The 14,983-nt window shown below is 36.5% G+C and overlaps 1 protein-coding gene across 1 annotated transcript in view; it reads left to right on the forward strand.

Moving 5' to 3' along the window:
- The window catches only part of LOC105508396 (metabotropic glutamate receptor 7-like), a gene marked incomplete at its 3' end in the record, with an annotated part of 296,249 nt that overhangs the window by 214,526 nt on the left and 66,740 nt on the right, over window positions 1–14,983 (forward strand). The window lies entirely within an intron of this gene.

Consider the following 14,983-nt stretch of genomic DNA (forward strand, 5'->3'; position numbering starts at 1 on the left):
TCCCCCCTCCCCATGATAGGCCCCAGTGTGTGATGTTCCCTTCCCGAGTCCAAGTGATCTCATTGTTCAGTTCCCACCTATGAGTGTAATCAACTCAACTCTGCCCTCAGGTAGCGTGAACAAATAACAGCATAGGCATTGGGTAAATGAATGGGCCTGACAGTGTTTCTGTGTTGCCTGCAGGCCCTAGCTTGCTGAACCCTGATGAAAAGTGAACACTTTGCAATTAAAGCTGGTGATGAATTCTGGTATTGATATCAGTTCTGTGGTCAGCCATGTACCAGGTATACAAACTCTCCTAGCCTTGATTTCCTCCGTGACAGCCTACGTAGACCAAGTGCACTTTGTGGTCTACACATCATACCACAGGCCCTGCCTAAGGCCTATTGACTCAAGAATCTGCATTCTAACAAGCCCCTTGGGGTGTTTGCCTATTATAGTTGGAGAAGCATGGGACAGATCCTGCTGCTGCTGCTGCTGATGTTGTTAGTACATCAATGTATAGGGTTACTGAATTGTGTGGTTAATTGAGATGCTGTCCTCAAAGCACTTACGTGCTGGAACTATAATAATCACTCCCTCATGTTTTTGCTCACCCATGTCTGTATTAGGATTTGTCAGAAAACTCAGAATTTAGTGGAATCTAGGAAGGTTTTACATGAAATTAAAACCAAACCGAATCATATTTAATGAAAATTAAAGCCAAACCATATGGAATGATGAATAGGATTTATTCATGGAGTGACAGGAGCTACGGCATACTAGGGTCATTGCAAATTGTTTAACTTGTAAGGTGTAGCCACATTCTGAATAATGAATGACTTAGTAAAGGAATTTTGTGAAATCAAATAGGGAGGAAATGTAGGCTTCCCTCCTATATAGGCATTTTCTGAGTCCTTTTGGAGCTCTGAGATTTTTTTTTTCTTTATTTCTTGGCTGTGATAAGTAGAGTAAATGGATGCTATTAGAATAAGGTAGTGACTATCTTCGCAGTGAGAAAGGTATAAAAAATACCATATCATTTTTGAGAAAATTTCGTTTTAAAGACCTAAGGCACAAAAACATATTCTTTGTTAATCAGAAATTCAAGAAAACATAAATGCTGCATTCTTTTAATATTTGTTATATAATGTATAATATTAGTAGTAAACTGAGTTATGTTCTCTATGTTCATTTACCCTTCCCTTTTATGTTAAAGCAATAGCCAGACCCCAAGGTTTTGGTTGTTAACCATAATTAGAACATCTCTTTTCCCTAAAAGGTGCATATTGTGTAAAGAATTTTATAGTGTAAGGTCACTGCTTGGCAAGAATAAAGGAACACAGTCTAACAGAGTCATTTCATCTTCTGTATCTATTTTGTCAGCTATTAAATGAGAATAATGCTGGTTCTTCTACAGATATTGTAAGGACAGACGACAAAGGTCACTGCGCTCTTTAGAAGAATGATACTTTATAAGTCCAAGACAGGATTAAAATCGAAATATCTTATTTCAACCTTGTAAGCAGGTAGCAATGACTGTTAGAATAAAAAATGGAGAACTGTACAAATGATTGGTAGTTTTGAAACAGTTCATATATATATTTTTTTAATCTAAAAATAATTCAAATTGACTCTGGAGTACTTTGAATCAGAGATGGGTAACTAAACACCATGCCTAGTAGGCAGACAGTAGTTGAATAGAAGTATCAAGGAAAGGACTGGAATGGGCAGAAAAATTTAACTGGTATAGAGAACTGGATAAGGATGAGTTAACCTGTGATGGTGGGATATTTAGCAGGGTTGATTGAATAGACTGAATAGGAATTTTGAGATATATGCTGAATAGAGGCCCTGGACCATAATTTCTAGAAAAATAATTTTAGTTCTGTTATTTAATGGTTTTGATAACTGCACACATGTTGGTGTCTTGTGTGAATCTCAGGTGGTTATGCCTAAGACGGAACCTTGTATAATTCCTGACATGGAGCAAGTGCTCAAAAAGTGTTTATTCGTTTGTTTTTCTAGCTGGAAATTTCAATGCCAGAGTTTACTCAATGAATGGCATTTACGTGAAACAAAGAGTTAATGGTTTTCCTTGATATAGTCGCCTCAATTCTTTCTGCTCATTACAATTCTAAAAAGAATTTCTCTGCAACTTCCTTAAGCTGTCCCATTATCATCTTTTTTGTAGTGTCTTTATTTATCTCCTTCCCACTCACTCCACAAATCTCTCCCAACTGTCTTTCCCCCAGAAAACTCCTCCCAAAATATGTGGTCATCAATTGCTGCAGAGTTAAGTTTCGTGGACTTTTTCCAAAGTCTCAATCTTATTATTAAGCACTTCTAAGACTGTTACATACTTTTCATGAAACACATTTCCTTTGGGCTCTATATCCCTAGAGTTTCCCTTTGCCACATTTGGTCCAGTCTCCTGTGTATACTTCGCTTTGGTGAGGTGATTCATAGTCATGAAATTATTGACCAGCTCTCCTACCACAAGCCCAAAATGTGGACCTTCAAGTGAGTTTTTCATTCTGAGCTTCAAAGTGGTAGGAAAAGTTTTCTTAGCATATTTTCTCGGCATATTTTCTTAGATGTTCCATAGTCAACTGATAGGAAAGAAGTCCAAACTAAATTTCCCAATCTAGCATGATGCCCTTTCTTATACACTGTATTCTTCTAGGACTGTTGTATTCTAAGCTTCACCTCATCTCATAGGTAGACATATATGTATATATGTGTGTATGCATATATATAAACACACACACGTATATTTGTATATATAAACAATGTATATATTTCTTTATATATACATACATATTATGTATACATAAATTAGAAAGACAATACAATTGCCATACATGTATTTTTCCTTTTTCCTCTGCCAGATTATAGATAAGGACTTTTTAAGAAAATTATCCTTGTGTGTCCTATACTTGGATCTTGATTTGTCATGCTCAAAATATTTAGCAAATGAATTAATTTAGTTTAATTCATTCATTCATTGTGTAATGGAGTAAGAAACAACATAGGCTTAAGCTACACAATCACAAAGACTTCAGGTGGTTTCCTATGCATCTCCTTATACTTGTGTTATTTAAAGTTACTTTGTGTAGCTTCTCCCCCCTTGTTGTCTCCCCTTGTCTCCACACCATTTGTAAAAAGTTATGGTACAGAGTCCTTGTAGGATATAAGTACAAGCCTACCTTGTTTTATTAGGCTTCACTTTATTGCATTTTCTGATGCGATTTTTTATAAATTGAAGGTCTCTGGCAACCCTGTGTCAAGCAAGTCCATTTCGTAACACCATTTTCATAATAGCACATGCTCATTTCATGTCTCTATGTCACACTTTGGTAATTGTCACAATATTTAACATTTTCTCATTTTTATTATACCTGTTATGATTCTCCACGAACAGTGTCCATGTGAGATAACAAACTTATTCAATCTTGTGTGTGTTCTGACTACTACATTGACTGGTTTTGCCGGCATTTCTCCCCATCCTTGGGCCTTCCTATTTTCTGAGACACAACAATAATGAAGACAGACCAGTTAATAGCCCTACAATGGCCTCTAATTGTTCAATTGAAAGGAAGAATCACATGTCTCTCACTTTAAATCAAAAACTAGAAATGATTAAGCTTAGTGAGGAAGGCATGTCAAAAGCTGAGATAGGCCAAAAGCTAGGCCTCTTGTACTAAACAGTCAAGTAATAAATGCAAAGGAAAAGTTCTTGAGGGAAATTAAAACTACTACTGCAGCGATCACACAAATGATAAATAAGTGAAACTGCTTTTATTGCTGAAATGGAGAATGTTTGAGTGGTGTGGATAGAAGATCCAACCAGCCACAACACTCCCTTAAGCCAAAGCCTAATTCAGAACAAGTTCCTAATTCTCTTCAGTTCTACAAAGGCTGAAAGAAGTGAGAGAGCTATGGAAGAGAAGTTTGGAACTAGCAGGAGTTGGTTCCTAAAGTTTAAGAAAAAAATCTTAAAAATGCATGGCCATCACATAAAAATGCAAGGTGAAACAGCAAGTACTGATACAGAAGCAGTAGCAATTTATCCAGAAAACCTAAGATAACAAAGGAAGATGACTGCACTAAACAACATATTTTCAATGTAGATAGAAGAGCCTCCTGCTGGAAGATTTCATCTAGGACTTTCATAGGTATAGAGAAATCAATGCCTGACTTCAAAGCTTCAAAAGACTGGTTGACTCTTGTTAGGAGCTAATACAGCTGCTGACTTTAAGTTGAAGACAATGCTCATTTACCTTTTTGAAAATCTTGGGGTCCTTAAGAATTATGATAAATCTACTCTGTCTGTGCTCTAGAAATAAAACAACAAAACCTGGATGACAGCACAGTTGTTTACAGCATTTTAAGTCCACTATTGAGACCTACTACTCAGTAAAAAAAGATTACCTTCAAGACATTATTGCTGACAATGCACTTGTTACCCAAAAGCTCTCATGAAGATGTACAAGAAAATTCATGTTTTCATGGCTGCTAACACAACATCCATTTTGAAACCTATGGACTAAGGAATAATTTTGACTTTGAAATCTTATTATTTAAGACTTATATTTAAGAAGTACATTTCATACAGCTATAGCTGCCATAGGTAATGCTTCCTTCAATGGATCTAGGCAAGGTAAATTGAAAACCCTCTAGAAATAAATTTATCATTCTAGATGCCATTAAGAACGTAAATTGAAAACCCTCTAGAAATAAATTTATCATTCTAGATGCCATTAAGAACATTCATACTTCATGAGAGGAAGTCAAAATATCAACACGAACAGGAATTTGGAAGAAATTGATACCAACCCTCATGGATGACTTTGAGGGTTTCTCGACACCAATGGAAAAAGTTAACTGCAGATGTGGTGGAAATTGCAAGAGAGCTAGAATTAAAAGTGGAGCCTGAAGATGTGGCTGATCTTCTTTGCTGCAATCTCATAATAAACTTGAATGAATGAAGAATTGCTTCTTATGGATGAACAAAGAAAGTGATTTTATGAGATGGGATGCTGTGAACATTGTTGAAATGACAACAAAGGATTTAGAGTAGGTCATAAACTTAGTTAACAAAACAGTGGCAGAGTTTGAGAGGATTGACTCCACTTTTGAAAGAAATTCTGATGATAAAATGCTATTAAACAGCATTGCATGCTACAGAGAAATCTTTTGTGAAAGGAAGACTTCGTTGTTGCCTTAATTTAAGAAACCGGCACTACCACCCCAACCTTCAGCAACCACCACCCTGATCAGTCAGCAAAAAGATTACAACTTGCTGAAGGCTCAGATGATTGTTAGCATTATTTAGCAATAAAGTACTTTTAAATTAAGGTATGCACATTTTTATATATATTGTACTATTGCACACTTAATATACTACAATACAGTGTAAACACAATTTCCTTGTGCACTGGGAAACCAAAAAAAACTCGTGACTCACTTTACAGTGGTGATCTGGAGCCAAACCTGCGATATCTCCTAGGCATGCTTACAATGCCATATAGTAAGTATCTAACAGAGTTGTTGATACATAAACACAGTAGGTACTCTTGCTAAATTATCACTCTTTTTGTAGGCCTACATTCATTTATTTTTTCACTGATTCATCCAATAATGTATAAACAGCTGCTTTGTGTGAAATCCTGTTCCAGGTGCTGAGAATCTAATGATGATCTAACAGGGTCAAGTCTCTGTTCTTGGGATGAGTTATATTTTCGTAGGAGGAGACAAGCAAGAAATAAATAGCACATACATTTGTTACAGTTTAAACGTATTCTCTGAGTGCTATGAAGAAAATCAAAGGTCTTTCTGATGAGATGTCACTTGAGCATGCTGAGGGAATGCACCCTTCCGAAATCTGGAGGCTGAGTGTTACGAGGTAGAAACACCAGCAACCTGAGCAGCAATGAGGTGGGAATGTGTTTGAATGCTCACGAAGCATCCTTCAGTGCAGCTAGAGAAAAATGAGAAATTTTAGAGAAGTAAAAGTTGAAGTTGATTTTGTCAGGTCATGTAGATGATTATATATAGACTTCAGTTTCTTCTCTGGGTAAGATGGAAACCATAAGGGCAAGGGGCAGGTATCTGAGCAGAGGAGTAACAAAATTTAACTTAGATTTAAAGCAAATCATTTGGGCTACTCTCTGGAAAACAGACTCCAAGGGAGCAAGGGCTGAAAAAGAGAAGTCGGAAGGACATATATGAAATATTATAGGCAACAGGCAATGGTGACTTAGTATAGGATGGCAGTTCTCAAGCATGATTCCTGGGGCAGCTACAGCAACATCACCTGGACACTCTACCTTAGACCTGAATCAGAGACTGTAGAGATAGGTAGGGCCCAGGAATCTGTGTTGCAACAAGCCTCCCAGAAAGTTCTGATGCCCATCAAAGTTTGAGAATCATGCCTTGGGTCATCAATAGCTTGGAAGGCAATAAGAAGTAGTCATATTAGGGACATATGTTGAAGTTAGAACTCATCGGATTGACCAATGGTTATGTGTGAGGTATGTGCGAGAAAAGGGATAACAGGGAGGTTTTTGAACTAAGAAACTGGTGGAATCCAGTTGCTGTGTGCTGCGAGAAGATCCTGAGAGGAGCTGCTGAAATGGGAACCAGGTTAGTTCTAGGTGTACTTGTTGTGATGTGTGTATTAGTCACTCAAGTAGAGCTGTTGGGTAGGTGGTTGGATATTTAAGTCTGGAGTCACTCGTTAATAAATCTGTTTAAGTTGTTGTATGTAGACTTACATATTGTTTTTCAGGATTTCTTTATTCAGGAAATGAAATTAGAAGAGATTAAGGAACTATTTAGGACAGCATTTAAAAAATTAGCTCAAGAAGAAAAGTGAATTATTAATTTTTTCCCAAGACTAAATCCTTCAACTTGTCATATGCTGTGGATCACCTAATAGAATCTCTTGAATGACTTAAGTGTATTTTAATGAGCCCAGAAATTAAAAATCATTCCATTATTACCTTGAAAGACAAAGGTGTCATGAGCATTTCATATCCTCAGGTAGTATTCCATATCTGATTTAATAGCTTGCTGAGGGGCTGGGTTGCTTTAGAAGTCCATTGAGTGGCATTTTAATGGCAATGGTACCAAGGATCCTAATAGTCTGTGAAATCTGTTTCACATCAGACCTTTTTGGAATTGGCTCAGCCTAATTTGCACCAATTAATTTAATTTTGAACAGCCTAGGCTGAAAGTTATATTGGCTGCTGATATATAACTTCATCTTTTATAAAAATCCAGATACCCGAGTTATATATCATGTTATCTATTTCTCCATTGTTTGAAATATAATACATCTTTCTATTTAAAGAATCAAAATGTTCTTTATTTTTCAAATAACAATATGCCTGAATTTATAATGGGATAAGTAGTTTTATTCGACTTGGTATAGAATTAAGAATGTAAGTAATGACATTATTCTCTACCTAATTATTAACAATTGTAGTTGTATAGCTCTGTCTTGAATTATGGTTTTGGTATGTTTTGATGATCTAGAGCTTCCATACTGGCAAACTAAGAAGGAAGACTTGGAAACTGGAATAACTTTAGAGATAATTACTCTTAGTATCTTCAAAAGCGAATAAAGATCTGTTCAGTTCAATAAACTTTTACTCGAAAGTTAAGAAGGAGTTGAGTGGTTGGCATAGTAGGTAACTATCAAGTTAAACATACCTGGAGGGCTTCAGTGGCTCCTTCAGTCTCTTACTGGGGAAATGTAGCTAGAAAAATATGCATACCCTTTCAGCTAGATGTGGAACCTACCCCCATCCTCTTGGAATATGGATCTTATTCAGTTATTGGAAAATATGGGCTATTCAGATGCAATAGAAATGTCAACATATTTTAAAGATGAAAATTTGTGAATAGCTATAAAAACAATTGGTGATGTATAGTTAATAAAATAAAATGTGGTATAAATAATTATGGCAAACTTTGAGTGCTAATGACTTGGCTTTGAATTGATAAGGACAGTAAAAGTTCTTTCCTGGTTTAAAATTTGAAAAAAATTATTTTTCTTTGAAGAAATATTCAGTGGTACTAATGTCTAATGATTGCTAGGCACACCCACAGACACGAGCAGCCATTAGACACATTAGTATCACTGGATTGATTCTAGATATGTTCACTGGAGCTATATTGAGTCTACAGAATCACTGTCTTACATTTTGAAGTTGCTTGTGTTTTGAATTTATCTAACATGACCATGTCAAATAACCCTTTATCATAATAAATAAATAAATATGCATGAGGGTATATGTGTGTATAAATCTGTATCTGCTTATAAATACATATTTTAAAATAAAATCCTATAGAAATACAAGTCAGTATTTCTTTTAAACATACTTTTTTGTTGTTGTTAAACCATAGGTCAGTCAAGCATAGTTAAATTTGAGTATTCAGAAGTTTTGTTATATTAAAGTAGTAAGTGAGAACGTTGGGTTTCTAGAAGGCAAAAGTGAAGAATGTATGAAAAAGAAAAATATTTCCAAAGATATCTTTCACATACTTTGTGATAGTTGCTTAATACCCTGGTGACTTCTGTGCAACCTGATGTTTGCCAACCCCTAGAGCTCCACATCAATGTATCCTGCTCAGTGCTTTGTTCGTTTTTTTTCCCCAAGAGGAGCTCTGAAAGATTCCAGCAAGTTGGAAGAGCAGAAAGCAGCAAGACTTTAGGGTGTGTCCATGAAATGAAGAAAATAAAGGGCTAGTCTCATTTTTGCCCTTTCTTGTTACAGTTGTTTAAGACAAAGATAACAGATTAAAAAGAGGAGAGATCCAGACTCAAAATCTCAGGAGTGGAAACTTTGCTTCACTTAGAGGACACTCTGGCTGTTGGCTATAGTCAAATGGAGAAGCCAATGCTATTGTTTCTGTGGCTAATTTAGATTTCAGTTTGTGTAGGTGTCATTCTCATACTTCCTTCCAGCAGTAAATAAGGACATGGAACAGATACATTTCCTGGATAAGGCTAGGAGTGCCAAATAAAAGAACACATTACAGGGGGCCACAATAAAAACAAACAGAAGAAACTGAAAAACTCTCACTTTTTTTAGGGGTAACTTTTCAATAAAACCTCCAAATGATTGATAAGCATGCCCTTTCTTCTTATGATTAAGAAATTTATTTGGTGGTTAAGATATTTGGTTATTATTCTTGGATTGCTAGATTAAGTAATGTTCCTGGAATATTAAACTTAGTGGAACACATAGCTCCCCTCCTGCAAATAACTGTTTATCTTAATTATATTATAGTACTTAAAATTTTTGGATGCAACTATTGATTATATCTGATTTGTGCCAAGTTCTCTGCTAAGTTACTGTGTATCTTCTATTCTAGAATGTGCTCATTTTTTTTTACCCCAACTGAAAAATTACAGATCTCATGGTCTTTTTTTAGGTGATAGCTAGGGAAAAGACAAGTTTATTTACAGCTGAAGGAAAGTAACTTTCAGGATCTAGGGACTTGAGAGGCAGTTGAAGGAAAAGAAAGACATAGACTTTTAAATATCTTTATTCCCTGATAAAATTGTTCCCCAGAACTAACATTTTAAGCACTATTACAAGTCAATACTCTGTGTTCTAAAGTCTTCAGTACAGAGATGAAAGAGAGGAAGTAAATGAGTACATGTTCTGAGAGCTGAAGCTCTCTAGGGCAGGTGTTTTATAGTTGTGGTACAATGACTCTGTAGCACAAGGGTTTATAAAATTAATTCCTTTATCCATAACATACCAATGATATCTTGCTACTTATCTCTAAGGTAGTGAGAATTAAGTCATTATGTAGATGTGTAATAACTTTATTAGTTTTGTTATGAAAACACCAGCATTGCCATCTTTGTCTAATACTTAGAAGACAGACAATGTGGTTTAGAGGGCAAAACAATGGAATAAACAAGTAAGTTTTGCAGCCAGACAGGCCTGGGTTCTCTGCTGCTTATAACTATGTCATTGGGCAAAGTAGCCAACATTTCTGAACCTCACTTTTCCTATCCATAAAATGAGAATGACCATCCTTAGTTAACAATTATACCAAGAAAATTACTGTGAAGTATTTAGCAATGAACCTGTGGATGATCCATAGGAGTTAGTTGTTAACTAGTTGTTAGTTGTCCAGTCCAGCTGTCCAGGCTTCATTCAGCACCTTTTCTCCATTCCTAGGACATGGGATTGAGCTGTCCCACAGAGGACACTGCTGCTGGAAGGGAAAGTCAGTCCTTCCTTTCTTCATGGTTGCCAGAATCAGGGAAGTAAACCTGAAACCGATTGCAAAAAGGGGCAGTGAACTCAAATATGCCTTGAAGGAGGAGCTAAGAGAATCTACCTATCAAAACATCTAAAATAGATTATGAAGTTAAGAATTTGGGTTGTAAGTGGAATTTTTAAATAACAAAAATAGTGTATCAACTGTGAATGGGATATTATCTAAAACATTTTTTTTTTTCTCCTAAAATGGCTACATTTGTAGTGCCAGGGATGAGAAATAGGGGCCAGAGATCACCTAAATGTGCGGCCTCCGGAAACACGTGGTTACAACCTCTCCACTTTTAAAACAAACATGGACTGTTGAATGAATCCTTTTGTTCATTCTTGCTACCTCTAAAATTATCTGAAGCCACAAGCACCCTGGAGGTTCACTGAGTTCTCATTCATCGAAGCACCACTGGTGCGAGTTGGAACGGCAGGAGTAAGAGGCTTGTGTGACAGTGCCCTCCACCTCTTGACCCAAAGATTTAAGGATTGAAAACTACTACGTGGAGGAACGCATAAAGCATGACACAGGAATTTGTAAGAAGAATTGAGTTATGATTTTTTTAATTTTTTTTTTTTGGTGACGGAGTCTCGCTCTGTCGCCCAGGCTGGAGTGCAGTGGCCAGATCTCAGCTCGCTGCAAGCTCCGCCTCCCGGGTTTACGCCATTCTCCTGCCTCAGCCTCCCGAGTAGCTGGGACTACAGGCGCCCGCCACTTCGCCCGGCTAGTTTTTTATATTTTTTAGTTGAGACGGGGTTTCACCGTGTTAGCCAGGATGGTCTCGATCTCCTGACCTCGTGATCCGCCCGTCTCGGCCTCCCAAAGTGCTGGGATTACAGGCTTGAGCCACCGCGCCTGGCCTATAATTTTTCTAAATAGTCTAAACTGACTACTTTGGCAAAGAGGACATCCTGTGAGGGTATACGTACAGCTGTCCTCTTAAAAACAAAGATCTCTTCAGTTCCTAATTTGTTATTGCTCAAGCTGAGAAGAGAAAAGCCCAGTTTCCTCCAACCAAAAGCAAATGTCGATTACCAAACAACAACAAAAGGTCTGGACATTTCCCATTACTTTTGTTTTAATCTCTCTGTTTTCTAATGGTTTTTGTTAAAAGTATCTCTTCTGGAAAATTCCAACTTTATTGGGTAGAGTTTATTTTATTTAAAAGAGCATGCACCCAGTGCCTTACAGAATTCAGTAGTACCAGGGATAGCATAAAATCTATAGGAGAGAAAATAGGATAAAGAAATGTTATAAATAAAATATCAAGTCATAAAATCAATGAGAAAGGTATAAAAGTAGAGACTTAATACTATTATGTAATTTTCTTGCATCAGCTGTAGTTCCATATAATAGAGTTGTTTTGTATATCCAGTTTCTTTTAAGGCTGTTTGTGTTTCTTCCATAATTCTCCAAACATACTGTAAAGGGATATTGTTTCTCATTTAATTGTGTTCATTCAGCCAAAATGCTGACTATGAGCTGTGGGAGAAGCAGAAGGATTGTATATATTTCATCTGCTGCTCTTCAAGCAGAAATGTGGCAGAACATGCATAGGAAAATTAAAATTGAAGGCAGTAAGTGACTAAGCACCATGACAGTTAACATAAGCATGGAATTATATAGACATTCAGGAAAAACAGTAACATGTGAATTGTCTTAAAAATGTTGTTCAAGAGTTTGTAAACTAAGCTACAATCTTTGACAATCTTACATTTTTAGTTGTCAGAGAAAGAGAAAGAGAAAGATACCAAGAAGGCAGGAGCTTGTAGTTAGGGAATAACTACATTTCAAGAGATAAGATAGCCCTGACTAGAGTAATGCTAGAGGACCACATTAAATGCTCACATTGTTATTATTCTTATTATTTTGAGATGGAGTCTCCCTCTGTCACCCAGGTTGGAATGCAGTGGCACGATCTCGGCTCACTGCAACCTCTGCTCCCTGGGTTCAAGTGATTCTCCTGCCTCAGCCTCCCAGGTAGCTGGGATTACAGGCACATACCACCACGTCTGGCTAATTTTTGTATTTTTAGCAGAGACATGGTTTCACCATGTTGGCCAGGCCAGTCTTGAACTCCTGACCTCAGGTGATGCACCAGCCTCAGCCTCCTAAAATACGGGGATTACAGGCATAAGCCACCGTGCCCAGCCTTAAATTAATACTCGATTAAAAACAGATGGATTAAAAGAAGGGTAAAATATTTTTAAAATGAATAAGCACGTGGTAAGTAGAATTTGATGTGAAAGTGAGGATTTGGGTGTGTGTTTGTGACAATGGGAAGCCACCGAGAAAGATTAGTGTGAAAAATATGGACTGGGGGAAACACCTTTCTGGAGATAGACACCTATTAGGAGGCTATAAGTGTGTGATCTTGTCTAGAATACGTGACACTGAGAATGAGATAGTGGGATGAATGGATGAAAGACGGAAGAGTTTCTTGGGCATAGCATTCTTTCAACATGCAAGAATATTCCCACACGGTGATGCCACTAGAGGCCTCCAACCCCCCTCCCCAAATTGAAGGTTTCTTACCTAACACTCAGCCCTGATAACTGCCTGATTCACTGTTATTGCCTGGGTTATTCTTCAAATGTCAATAGACAAAACTTCTGATTAGTGTGACCATAGAGAGTTGATAGTATTCCTGGCCAAAGAAAAAGAATTAGATTCTGTGAGCATATATAGAGAAAACTCTGTTTCTGCCACTGATTATATTTAAGGAACTCAAACTAGAAACCAAAGATAGGTAATAAAATTAAAAAGATACAGAAGAGAGAGCAGAAACTTGAAGATTTAGAAAGTGATCCTCCATCATACATGGGTTGTTAACTCAAGGTCAGCCATGAGTCTTTGAAGTGCTTAAGAAAATGAATTTAGCCTCTTAAAAAATATCTTAAACTGTTAGGGAATTCTATTACAGAGCTTTTTAAAAACAGCCATTTAAGAAAATTACATAAAGAGAAAGAAATAGAATAGAGAAGACATGCTGTGATGAACATTAAAAATTTATTTCTAAATAATTAGCATATTAAATGTATCTGTCATGATTTATTTGTCCCAACAAACTGATATCCTATACTTTCTACTTTGGAACATTGTTTCGAATTTGCATTCTGTACAAATTGAGTGATATAAATTCTTCAGCTCTACAGAAGAATAGAGGAATTTTATAGGTTAATAGGTGTTGAAAGGATTGATTTGTAGGCCTGGCTGTGAAGTACCAAAAAAAAAAAAGAAAAATTTTATGCTAGAACAACCCATGAATTTGCTGAATGTTGATAACTAAAGGCCTTCTTTTGGGACTTAAATATCCTCTAGGTTTCTCCAGTGACTTAAAGTGATGCCACAGCAGGTAGCAGAACCATAAGACATCATTTCTACCATTTGATATAAGATGTTTATTGTTTTCATCAAACACAACACATAAAATACCTTGTAAATGGCTGCAAAGCACATTATGAAGTGCCTCCTGGTGTGTTTATGCTAGTCCATTTTGAACATTTCCCTTTGCTACAGGCATCAAGAAATGACCTTTTTGGCAGTGTCTACTCCCTTTTGGATTTGCACTCCCTTCCAGAGTCCCATTATCTCATTAAATCATTTATGTGCAGGAGGAAAGATGCTGTAGTGAATAGCAAAATCCCACAATTTGTTTTTGATATGCTCTACCTTTTCTACAAATACATTTGGAGTAAAATCTATATAAATAACTTAATTAAAGCCAGACATTGAAGGTCAGGAATGAGTGTTTTTGACAGTATGGTGCAGACTGAGTTTTAAAACTCCGGATAATTTTAGAAGCCCTGAATTATACAGTAGCTACTTTATGCTACATGGTACCTTATGTGAAGTTTTTGCCTTAGCACAATGTAGGACAGTTCTTTCCTGAGTGATACTACAATCATCAGACTGTAAGTAATCACATGGTATCACTTTGCTGCTTGCAACCTCAGTTTTCTCATTTGTAAAATGGAAGGATGTATTCAGTTTTAATTTTATTTATTTATTTATTGATTGTTTGTTTGTTTATTTATTTATTTTGAGACAGAATTTCACTCTGTCACCCAGGCTGGAATGAAGTGGCATGATCTCAGCTCCCTGCAACCTCCACTTTCAGGATTCAAGCCATTCTCCTGCCTCAGCCTCTGGAGTAGCTGGGACTACAAGCATTCACCATTTTTAAAGTTTCTACTAATCCGTGAAATAAAGAAATTAATGATGTGTCAGAACAGAATGTAGTTAGAAGCCCCTGAATTAACTTTTTCCATGCCTGACTAGCTATCTTCAGGATAGAACTTCTAAATAGAGATAGTTCCTTATTTGATCATAATTCTGACACATTTCTTATTTTATCCATTATGTTAAGAGCGAACATTTTAGTTACCACTTCTTGGTTTAATCCATGAAACTGTACTGGGTACTTTAATGAGTCTTGGGCAATTGACAATCATTTTGTACCTCAGTTTGCTTTTCTTCTACAAAATGGTTTATTGGAAGGTTTAAATAAGCAAATCAATGTTAAATCGTCAAATGCTGACTGACAGTGAGTGTTCAGAGTTAGGTCTTAGTGTTTGTTCTTTTTTTTTTTTTTTTTTTTTAAATTTTAATTGTATTGCTTTTAATTTAATTTCTCTGAGTCTCTTGTTGGAGCTGTTGAGAGCATATATGTGCCAATTGTATAAGTTAGTAAGTGGCTCATAGT

Source organism: Colobus angolensis, unplaced genomic scaffold, assembly GCF_000951035.1.
Source record: "Colobus angolensis palliatus isolate OR3802 unplaced genomic scaffold, Cang.pa_1.0 Scaffold160, whole genome shotgun sequence".
In the NCBI taxonomy this organism is placed as follows: Eukaryota; Metazoa; Chordata; class Mammalia; order Primates; family Cercopithecidae; genus Colobus; species Colobus angolensis.